The 12,152-nt window shown below is 35.5% G+C and overlaps 1 pseudogene; it reads left to right on the forward strand.

The window, feature by feature from the left end:
• Positions 1 to 1,375: 1,375 nt before the first annotated feature.
• Positions 1,376 to 11,316, forward strand: LOC118847245 (annotated as a pseudogene).
• Positions 11,317 to 12,152: the final 836 nt, after the last annotated feature.

Genomic DNA, 12,152 nt, shown 5'->3' on the forward strand with positions numbered 1-12,152 from the left:
CTATCTATCTATATACAGAATTTCAAATTCATATTTCTTCCCTTTCCAATAATTGACCAAATCAATGATCAAAATATGTGCAATTTGATTCCAAATTACATAGCAGAAAAACAAATTTTCAGATCTATTCACAAGGCCTACAGATTGTCCTAGATCAACCAAAAGTGTCATTCCATAGCAGAAAAAGGCATCAAATTGTGTATACTTTTTTAAAAATAGCAGAATATCTTAATGAAATATTATTGAGACTAGCATTTGTGTGTGATAGGTTGAAATATTACAACAGTGTGAAAGTATGCTCTTTCTGTGGAATTTTCCTGTGACTTCAAACTGTTCAATTAAAATAGAATCGTATTTTTTTTTTTTTAGAAATTGACTATGTGCAAGATGCTGAGAAGCTTCAAAATGTTATTGAATTTTAAAATTTGCAAAACATCTTTATATAGATCATGGTCTTTGAGCTGTCAATCCTATGAGATAAGTATCCTTATAATTCCTATAATACAGATGAGGTAAACAAGGCTGAGAGAGGTTAAATAATTTTCCTATGGAAACACAGCTAGTGTAAGAGGAAGTATTTAAATGACTCCAAATCCTTCTCTGTTTCCACTAAACTACTCTGTATTTCCCATGTTTACTCTGGATTTGAGTAGTTATATAAACTTAATATAGTATCATTATAGAAAATAGGATTTATATGACTGTATCTTACATCATGTAGTTGTAATCATCAAAATTATCTTCTGCCAAATATAAGAAAATAGAACAAAGAATTCAAATTAGTACCAAAATCAAAAATCAGATTCATTTTTGATGAGCTGAGGTTACAAAATATTAAGGAAAGTAAAAATAATTTAATAACAATGGGAAAATTATATAGCTGTATATAAAAATAAGCATCTCATGTATCTTGTGCTACAATAAATTGCCAAGCACTGGGCTAAATTTTGAGGTCATGAAGAAAGGTAAAATTTGTCCCTGCCCTCAAGGACCTTACATTGACACTAGCAAGACAACTTGTAAATAAATAGGAATACATAAAATACATACAGAGAACATGAATTTTTTACAAACCAGTAAGCAATGTATCCCTGCATACCTAATATAATATAGGATTAGTCAGTAGAATGATTAATCCATTACTGATTTGAGAAATGTTCACATACACAATTATGAGAAGGAAATAAATCATAGCACCATCTAGCAATGGTTTTTGCAGTGTTTCTAGAGCATGTATATTTGGTGCAATTAAAGTCCCTAGGATTTTTTGAGCAGTAGTTTTCAATGAAGAGCAAATGGTAAAGAAAATGACCCCAGGTATCCCTGTCATTTTCTGTAGTGACATTATCAGATAATCACCATAATAACAATCAGCATGCATGATGGTAGGTGTTGATTTGTTTCTCATCTGGCCAAAATATTACAGAAACTTACTTTTTAAATATAAGGAAAAAACATACTCCCTACAATGAGTTTCATTGACACAGGATGGTTTAAAAAATTAGAATTGAAAATTAAAAATAAATACTAGCCACATAAGAATCAGACCATATTATTTTTGATGTTTTGTTCATATACGTAAGTTTGCTTAGCTAGTTTTTGGAGTAACATAGCCAAGCTTTAATGCAGCCAGCACATTTTATAAGCATATTTCCAGAAGGTGGATATGTTCTCTTAAAGAAGATTGCATATTTGTTAAGCCATACATTATTCCAAACAATGTATGAAATTACAGATTAAGTAAATAAGTTATAAGGATGATTTAAGTACACATTTGAAGATCTTCACATTTCAGGCTAAAATGGTTGAAAATTGCTTTCCCTTGGGGTGTATTTTAATTCCTGGATCCCTGATTAGAAATTTTAAATTAAAAGATGATTTTTTTCCATGTCATGGTATATTTTCATATAAATAAAGCCTTATATATTTAGAGAGGATCAATATTTTCTTTTTGGCTGAAATCCCATTAGACATTAAAATAATTTGTGTGACATTCTATTTTTCATTATCATCAACATCACAGTTTTTGAATATTTACTATGTTCTAATAATGTATTTGTGAAAAATAACTATAACATCTTAACATTCCAGAATCAATTAAAAATTCAATCTCCCTCACCTTACTCAGTCATCAAATTATGTCACATTATTAATCTGTTATTCAGGTATTTCCAATTATATTGCCAGTACAGCTCATTTATTCCAATTCTGCCAATCTACACATTTGTTCATGCATAGAAAACATCACTCCCTGGTAATATGTCACATAATACCAAAACATTTGAATAAAAGACAGAAAATCCAGGCCATCACCCGGATGTTTGTCCATAAGAAAATGGGTATCTCATGATATATGAGTTCTTGGTATATTAGTATATGGCAACAAGCAGACAGAATATATCCTTTCCTTGCTAAAGCATTTTACCAGGGAGGCTTATGTGAAGCAACATTGAGTAATTTGAGTGTCATATCCTGTACTTCTTATGCTAATGACCACAATGATGAAAAGAAACAAAAAAACAGGACACAACTTTAGGCCTTAAGACATTTCCCAGGTGATCTATAACTGGCCATTTTTTGATTTTTCTAAGTTTAGTAGTAGAGAGAGAATACAGAAGTAAGTACAAATCAAATAGTGGTTGGGTCTGGAGCTTCACCTCTGCTTTACTATTAATTCTAATGATTTCTGTATGATACTGACACTCCTCAGAAGGGTTCTACTTAGATGTCTGATGAATTAATGGGAGTTTATGTGAAATAGGGTGGTGCAGAACAAAGAGGACTACCTTTTAAAACAAGATGACCTAGATTTGAATCTCACCACCAATACTTCCTATCTATGACAATGGACAAGTCACTTAACCTGAGTTTCAATTTCTTCATCTGTGAATGGATAATAATGCTTGAAGTACGTACATCCCTGGGATATTATGAAAGTTAAATGAGGGAATGCACATAAAGTCCTGTGCTCAGTGTCATACAAATATCAGCTGATCTAACCATGGAAGAAATGCAAAGGAAAGTGCTTTGCTATCTGCACAGACTGGGAAAAAAAAAAAACAGTGCCAGAGCAGTCAAGAGTTGCCAGTACACTGGCCTGTATAGGTAATGTGTTTTATATTTTGGCCACTGGTCATAATTCACAAGTTAGGTAGGATAAATACATTGATGGGCTAAATGAGTAGCCATATTTTACAACTATCATTGCATTTGGCTTGACTTCAAAGGAAACTCATTTAGGAAACTATTATAGCAATCAAGCCCAGTTTAGACAAAGGGATGTCTAACCATGGAAAGGTCCGCAACTGAGCAAAATGAATATTAGTTAAACATTACATTTCTGATTATGTTTGTTACTAACTTGCTATTGTCATCATCTCCCATTATGGAGAAAGTACTGAAAGTAGTGCTTTTGATTAGGCTGGTGTAACAGCATTTCAGTATAAATTACAATAATAATTAAAGGTTGCTATTCCTATCTTCTCTAAAGACATTTTGGAAATTGTATTTCCTTTAGAAGAATTACTTTTCCTTTTATAAAGTGGTTATTTTTTGTTACCAAAAAATAAAATAAAACAACCCATTTTGAAAAGGTTAAATCCATTACTCTGAATGCTCTTTAGCTCATGATAGATTCCTTGTGATAGATGACTTGGTAAGTTTATCTAATAAATTAGTTTTCAAGACAGTTAACATATGGTTTTCTTTTTGAAAGTTTATTAAAAGGCCCAAATCATCTATAGATTGATTCTTTAATTTATATCTACTTAGGCATTAGCAAAAGCCTCCCCTGAGTTTGGAATAGACATTATTTTTTTCTAAAATTCTTTCTTTTAATTCCTTAGTGAATTCAGAATTGTGTCCAGTTGTGCACAGAAAATGATCTGGCTGCCATTCGAAGACACAAATGTGTAGCTACATTATTCCCACTTTTTAATGTAGATTAAAAAAGACTTCACAGTGTTGCAAAGGAGCAACTGCCCAATCAATTACCATGGGATGCACTGATTTCATTCTTTGTACACATACAGGCCCTTGACCCACTGCAAGAGAACTTTTTTTCATTGTTTCAACAAATTACTTTTTTTATGAGGCAATACTAGAATTGTGGGGCACCCAGAATTCACAAAATACACTCTCTCCCTTCTAGGGGTTATAATCTAGCCCCTGTTCATTATCATATCTGAAGATATAGGCCTATTAAATACCCTCTATTTGAAACTTTTTTGTGGCATATAAGGTCAGAAATGACAAAATGAAAATGTCTGTCCTTATCTATGTAATTTAGCATTGATTTTAAGTGTTTTTTAATCTGAAGATTGTGAACTTTTTCTTTTTTAAAATATGTTTTGATGACTATATTTCAATATGATTTGTTTTCATTGCAATCCTATGTATTTTGCTTTTATGTATTTAAAAACATAGTGGAAAGGGTTCCAAAGGCATCACTAGAATACTAGAGGTGTTCATGACCTCAAAAATATCAAGAAGCACTGGTATAGGGAAAGCTAGGTGGCACAATGTATAAAACAATGGCCTTGGAGTCGGGAAAACCTAAGTTCAAATCTGGCCTCACTCACTTATTAGCTGTGACCTTGGGCAAGTCATTTAACTCCATTTGTGAAGGAGAGGGAGAGGGAAAGGGAGAGGGACAGGAGCACTGGTGGAGTAAATCTGATTCTTCCTTTCCCTTAGGAAACAGAGCCAAGAAATCAACAAGCAATCATTCAACACCTAATGCATGTAAAGTAGTATGGAATAGGGGATGGAGAAGAGATCTTGGAGCCAGGAAGACTTCCAGGTAATGCTTGAAATTGCAGAGAAGGTATTGATACACAATGGTAGAGGTTGCTTTTCACCTTTACTTTTGAAAACACATGTGCTTGGTGTAGCAACCCTAATCTCAGACAAAGCAAAAGTAAAGATAGATTTAATAAAATGAGATAAGGAAGGACATTATATCCTGCTAAAAGGCACCATAAACAATGAAGCAATATCATTGTTTAACATATATGCAGCAAGTGGTAAGGCATACAAATTCTTAGAGGAGAGGTTAAGGGAGTTACAGAAAGAAATAGACAGCAGAACTATAACATTGGGAGACCTCAACCTCCCCCTTTCTGAATTTGATAAATCTAACCTCAAAATAAATAAGAAAGAAGTTAAGGAGGTAAACAGAATTTTAGAAAAGGCAGATATGATAGACCTCTGGAGAAAATTGAATGGGGATAAAAAGGAATATGCTTTCTTCTCAGCAGTACATGGCACATACTCAAAAATGGACCATGTACTAGGGCATAAAAACCTCACAATCCAGTGCAGAAAGGCAGAAGTAGTCAAAGCACATTTTTCAGATCATGATACAATAAAAATTATTTGTAACAAAGAACCATGGAAAAATAAGCTAAAAATTAATTGGAAACTAAATAATCTAAATCTAAAGAATGAGTGGGCCAAAGAAAAAATCAGAGAAAGAATTAATAACTTCATTCAAGAGAATGACAATAACGAAACAACATATCCAAACTTATGGGATGCAGCAAAGGCAGTTCTTAGGGGAAGTTTTATATCCCTAAATGCTTACATGAATATAATAGGGAAAAAGGAGATCAATGATGTGGGCATACAGCTGAAAAAGCTAGAAAAAGAGCAAATTGAAAATCCCCAATTAAATACCAAATTAGAAATACTTAAAATCAAAGGAGAGATTAATAAAATTGAAACCAAGAAAACTATTGAATTAATAAATAAAACAAAGAGCTGGTTTTCTGAAAAAAAAAACAATAAAATTTATAAATTTTTGGTCAATTTAATTAAAAAAAAGAAAGAAGAAAGTCAAATTACCAGTATCAAAAATGAAAAGGGTTAGTTCACCTCTGATGAAGAGGAAATCAAAACAATAATTAGGAATTATTTTGGCCAATTGTATTGACAACCTTAGAGATATGTATGAATATCTCAAAAACATAAACTGCTCAGGTTAACCGAAAGGGAAGTAAAATTTCTAAATAACCCCATCTCAGAAAAGAAATTGAGCATGCTGTCAATGAACTCCCCAGGAAAAAATCTCCAGGGCCAGATGGTTTTACATGTGAATTCTATCAAACATTTAAAGAACAACTAATTCCTATACTTTGCAGACTATTTGGGAAAATAGGTGAAGGAGTCCTACCAAATTCTTTTTATGACACAAATATGGTACTAATACCCAAACCAGGTAGAGTCAAAACAGAGAAAGAAAATTATAGACCACTTTCTCTAATGAATATTGATGCAAAAATTTTAAATAAAATATTAGCAAAAAGATTGCAGGAACTCATCGTGAGAATAATACACTATGACCAGGTAGGATTTATTCCAAGAATGCAAGGCTGGTTTAATATTAGGAAAATGATTAGGATAATTGACCATATCAACAACAAAACTAGCCATATGATCATCTCAATAGATGCAGAAAAAGCCTTTGACAAAATACAACACCAATTCCTATTAAAAACTCTAGAAAGCATAGGAATAAATGGAACCTTCCTTAAAATTATAAATAGCATCTACCTAAAACCATCAACAAGCATTATTTGTAATGGGGATAAGCTAGATGCATTCCCAATAAGATCAGGGGTGAAACAAGGATGTCCATTATCATGCCTACTATTCAATTTGGCACTAGAAACGTTAGCTGTAGCAATAAGAGAAGAAAAAGAAATTGAAGGAATTAGAATAGGAAAAGAAGAAACTAAATTATCACTTTTTGCAGATGATATGATGATTTATTTAGATAATCCTGGAGAATCAAGTAAAAAAATACTTGAAATAATAAACAACTTTAGCAAAGTTGAAGGATATAAAATAAACCCACATAAATCCTCAGCATTCCTATACATTACTAACAAAGCCCAACAGCAAGAAATAGAAAGAGAAATTCCATTCAAAGTTACTCTAGACATTATAAAATATTTGGGAGTCTATTTGCCAAGACAAACCCAGGGCCTATATGAACATAACTATGAAACACTTTTCACAAGAATAAAGTCAAATCTAAATAAATGGAAAAATATCAATTGCTCATGGTAAGGCTGAGCTAATATAATAAAAATGACAATTTTACCTAAATTAATCTATCTATTCAGTGCCATACCAATCAAACTACCAAAAATTTATTTTACTGAGCTGGACAAAATAATAACAAAATTCATCTGGAAAAACAAGAGGTCTAGAATATCTAGGGTATTAATGAAAAGAAATGCTAGAGAAGGTGGCCTAGCCATACCAGATATTAAACTGTACTACAGAGCAGCAGTCATCAAAACTACCTGGTACTGGCTAAGAAACAGAGGTGTGGATCAGTGGAATTGGATAGGAATACAAGATGAAGAAGTCAACAACTATAGCAATCTACTCTTTGATAAACCCAAAGAGGCCAGCTTCTGGGCTAATAATTCACTATTTCACAAAAACTGTTAGGAAAATTGGAAAATGGTGGGGCAGAAACTGGTCATAGACCAATATCTTACACCATATACCAAAATAAAGTCAAAGTGGGTTCATGATTTAGGAGTAAAGGCTGATACTATAAGTAATTTGGGAGAGCAAGGAATAGTTTACTAATCAGATTTATGGAAAAGAAAAGAATTCATGACCCAACAAGTGATAGAGAGCAATAATGTTAAATTGAAATGTTTTTGTACAAAAAAGCCAATGCGACAAAAATTAAGAGGGAAGCAGAAAATTGGGAGAAAATCTTTACAACTAGTATCCCTGATAAAGTCCTCATTTCTAAAATATACAGGGAACTGAGCCAAATATATAGGAATACAAGCCATTCCCCAATTGAGAAATGGTCAAAGGATATGAACAGGCAGATTTTAGAGGAAGAAATTAAAGCTATCTATAGGCATATGAAAAATGCTGTAAATCACTACTGATTACAGAAATGCAAATCAAAACAACTCTTAGATACCACATCTCTCCTGTCAGATTGGCTAAAATAACAAAACAGGAAAATGATAAATGCTGGAGAGGATGTGGGAAAATTGGAACATTGTTACATTGCTGATGAAGTTCTGAGATGATCCAGCCATTTTGGAGAGTAATTTGGAACTACACCCAAAGGGCCACAGGAATGTTCATAGCCTTTGACCCAGCAATACCACTTCTAGGGTTGTATCCCAAAGAAACCACACAAGCAGGAAAAGGACCCATATGTACAAAAATATTTATAGCAGCTATTTTTGTGGTAGCCAAGAATTGGAAATCAAAGGGATGCCCATCAATTGGGGAATGGCTGAACAAGCTGCGGTATATGAAGGTAATGGAATACTATTGTGCCATTTGTACTTCATAACAACCTGGAAAAACCTACATGACATAATGCTGAGCCAGGAGAACATTGTACACAACCACAGATATATGGATTCCGTGAGGACCAACCCTGACAGACTTTGCTCTTCTCAGCAGCACAAGGTCCAAGGACAACTCCAAAGGACTCATGATGGAGAATTCTATGTACATCCAGAGAAAGAACTATGAAGTTTGAATGCAGATTGAGGCACACTTCATGCTTGCCTTTTTTTTCTTCTCTTTTGTTTTTGTTTTTGTTTTTTTTTTGTTTTTTTGTTTTTTTGGTTCTGTTTCTTCTTTTTCATCATCCATTCCATTGGTCATAATTCTTCTCCACAACTTGACTAGTGTATAAATTAATTCAATGTGAAGTTATACATGGTAGTTATATGAGATTCCATGCCATCTTGGGGAGGAAGGGAGGAGGGAGGGGAGAAAATCTGGAATTCAAAATTATGAAGAACCGTGTGTTGTAAACTAAAAATAAAAAATAAAAAAAAAAGAAAACACATGCTTGACACTAAACATGCAAAGAAAAGATTACATATATATTTACTCTCAAGGAGTTCATATTCAATCAAAGGAGATGACATGGGTAGACATATAAGTATATGCAGGTAATTGCATGCAGAAGGAGGCACTAGCAGCTTATAGAAATTTGAAATTTTTCATGTAACGTAAGAAGTGTTAAGTTGAGCTTTGAAGGAAACTAGAAGCTGAAATTGAGTTTATAAACCAGAAAGTATATTCTTATGTAGGCACAGATAATATTAGAAATAGTTTTTATATCTGCTATCTTGAATAATATAGAATATATGAATTCCAGGAAAAGAAGTTTTTGAAAGCTATAGACTTTTATTATCAAATTGACATAACTTGGCTTTCAGTTTGGTCTCCTATCTTTGACCCACAGTCTTTGGATCCTTGCCGACATGTATGCCTCTCCCAAAATGTCTTCTTCCTCTCAGTTGAAAGAATTCCCAAATATTGTCCTTAACTTTTTTTTTTAATCATCTCCATCTCATTCTAAACTTCAATACCTCTGAAACTATTCTTGTAGGACCACACCATATGTTTGTAGTCATCCTCTGTTGCCTGACCTTTTCTCTCTTTCTGGACATGTCTTTGTAAATTCAAATTTTTATTCCCTAAATTATTCCCTGAGTTGTTTTTATAAAATTTAAGTTGTGAACATCCTTATGTTCCCATACCAGTCTTCTAAGCTAATTAACCCCTTTCTTCTTTATGAAAATTATTTCTTTTTTTTTGTTTTCAGAATTCCAGTTATCACAACTTCTTATCCCTCTTGGAATATTAATGCTGTCTATCCTTTCCATTAAACTTTTAAAATCTGTTCTTCCCAAACACAGGCCACATGGCAGACTGCTCCAAGGTTTCTTCCCTTTTATCACAAATTCTAAGATTGTTCATTTGCTCCCATGGTTTCTGTCAGTTCTGTTGCAACAATGAGTTGTTCCTCATTGGTGAGGATCAGATCTAGAATCGAATTTCCTTCAATTAGATCACACAGTGGATAGAATGCCAGGCCTCTAGTCAGGAAGACTCATCTTCCTGAGTTCAAATCTGGCCTGGGACACTTACTAGCTATCTGACCCCAGGGCAAGTCACTTAACAATGTTTTCCTCAGTTTCTTTATCTGTAAAATGAGTTGGAGAAGGAAATGACAAACCATTTCAGTTTCTTTTCCAAGAAAACGCCCCAAATTGCATCACGAAGGGTCTGACATGACTGAAATGACTAACAATGATAAAAATCGTTCCTTTGACCATTAAAGAATGTTAAGTCAAAATAGTGTTCTATTTTTCACAAAGAAAATGCTTCACCATATGTTCAGATAATTAAAGATCCTCATCATTACTACCTTATGCCTTTGTATCAGGACTGCTATTTTTTTTTTTTTTTTTTTGCCTACACAATGCATCTATTTATTCTTCCTCTTTAGGTGGTTCATAGTATATTCCAGGGTTAAAATTTCTATTTTTCTCCTTTTATTTTCATGCAGGTATTCAGCTCCCCCCATTCTTACTACTAGAGAGTAGTTTCAAATTTTTTTTTTTTCTCACACGTATACTTTTTTTATTATATAAGGCTACATAGTCTAACTTCTTACTTATCCGTTAAAAAAAATAAGATAGGAGAGGCCGACTGGGAGCGAGCGGAGCCTGCGTGCCGGGGTTGAGGGGCTGGGGCGGCCTGGGCCCCGCGATGGCGATGTTCCGCAGTCTGGTGACTTCGGCGGAGCAGGGGCAGCACCCCCGGGCCGGAGCCTCCTCCAGCTCCCGGCCGCTCCCGGCCGGGCCCGGCGCCGGAGGCGAGAGCGGCATGGAGGTCCAGTACAGCTGCCCCGTCTGTCTGGAGGTCTACCACTAGCCTGTGGCCATCGGCAACTGCGGACACACATTCCGTGGGGAGTGTTTGCAGCCTGGTCTCCAGGTGCCATCTCCACTCTGCCCACTCTGCCGAATGCCCTTTGATCCAAAGAAAGTGGACAAAGCCTCTAATGTGGAAAAGCAGCTGTCATCCTACAAGGGTCCGTGCCGGGTCTGCAGCGAGAGGGTGACTCTTGCAAAGATGAGGTCGCACATTTCTTCCTGCATGAAGGTCCAGAAACATATGGCCAAATGTCCCAAGTATGTCCCGGTAGTGCCAACATCCCAGCCCATTACCAGCAATATCCCAAACAGATCCACCTTTGTGTGTCCCTACTGTGGAGCTCGCAATTTGGACCAGCAGGAGCTGGTAAAGCACTACACGAAGAATCATCGCAATAACCCCAACTCAGTGGTCTGCCTCATCTGTTCAGCTATGCCCTGGGGCGACCCCAGCTACAAGAGTGCCAATTTCCTGCAGCACCTCCTCCATGGACACAAATTCTCCTATGACACCTTTGTGGACTACAACATCGATGAAGAAGAGGAGTTTCACGCTGCCCTGGCGCTGTCCCTCTCTGAAAACTGAAGGCAACCTTGGCTGGGCCTGAACCCAAATCTGTGGTCAAAAGTCACCTTTTCCATTGGAGGGACAAGAGGCTTGCTCATTCTTCAGCATTCCCTAACAGTTAGCCCTCCCCGTCACCTTTATTTGAATTGCACCTTTTTTGATAAGGTGGAATCTTTATTCCTTGCACAAGGAGAGCAGGCCAGCCCCAGGGGCCAATCCTCAGTGCTGTCCTGTGGGTGGGAAAAGATTGATGCACCTTTTACCAGTTCAAATGTTCGGTCTAAGTGAGGACTTTCACCTCTCTTCTGGGTTGTTTGGTGTTTGGAGACCCAGAAGATCCCTAGAGGGCAGCTGAGTAGAGGGAGGAATGTTTGGCTCTGCAAAATCAGAGCAAGGTCGAGTACTTTTCTTTCTAAACAGTGATTTGGCTTTCATTCTTCTTAAGAATTCATGGTGATCCCTGACTCTATCACTGCTGATCCAGACAGGTTAAACTTGAGGGGAGTTGGAGAGGTGGGAGAGACTGAAAGAGAAACTTAGCTGAAGACCTGAACAGGAGGAATGTTTTCCTAAGCCCCATCCTAACATCTGGCATTCAGTAAAGTTTCCACCTTGCTCATTTGGTACCAGCTTCTGTGATACTTAAAGATTCTGACATTTTTCTATATTAACCAGTGTGATAACCTTTTCACATTTTATAGAGCGAGGAAAAAAGCCATTACTCTTCATATTGTGATATCTATGTTTGACTAGGAACAATATTTTTATGGAACATTTAAAAATTATATATTTTTTTAAAAATCAAAAACAAACATAGTAACAGATCAGCATAGGCGGAGTGATAGGGAGCCTAG

Source organism: Trichosurus vulpecula, chromosome 4 (assembly GCF_011100635.1).
Source record: "Trichosurus vulpecula isolate mTriVul1 chromosome 4, mTriVul1.pri, whole genome shotgun sequence".
Taxonomy (NCBI): domain Eukaryota; kingdom Metazoa; phylum Chordata; class Mammalia; order Diprotodontia; family Phalangeridae; genus Trichosurus; species Trichosurus vulpecula.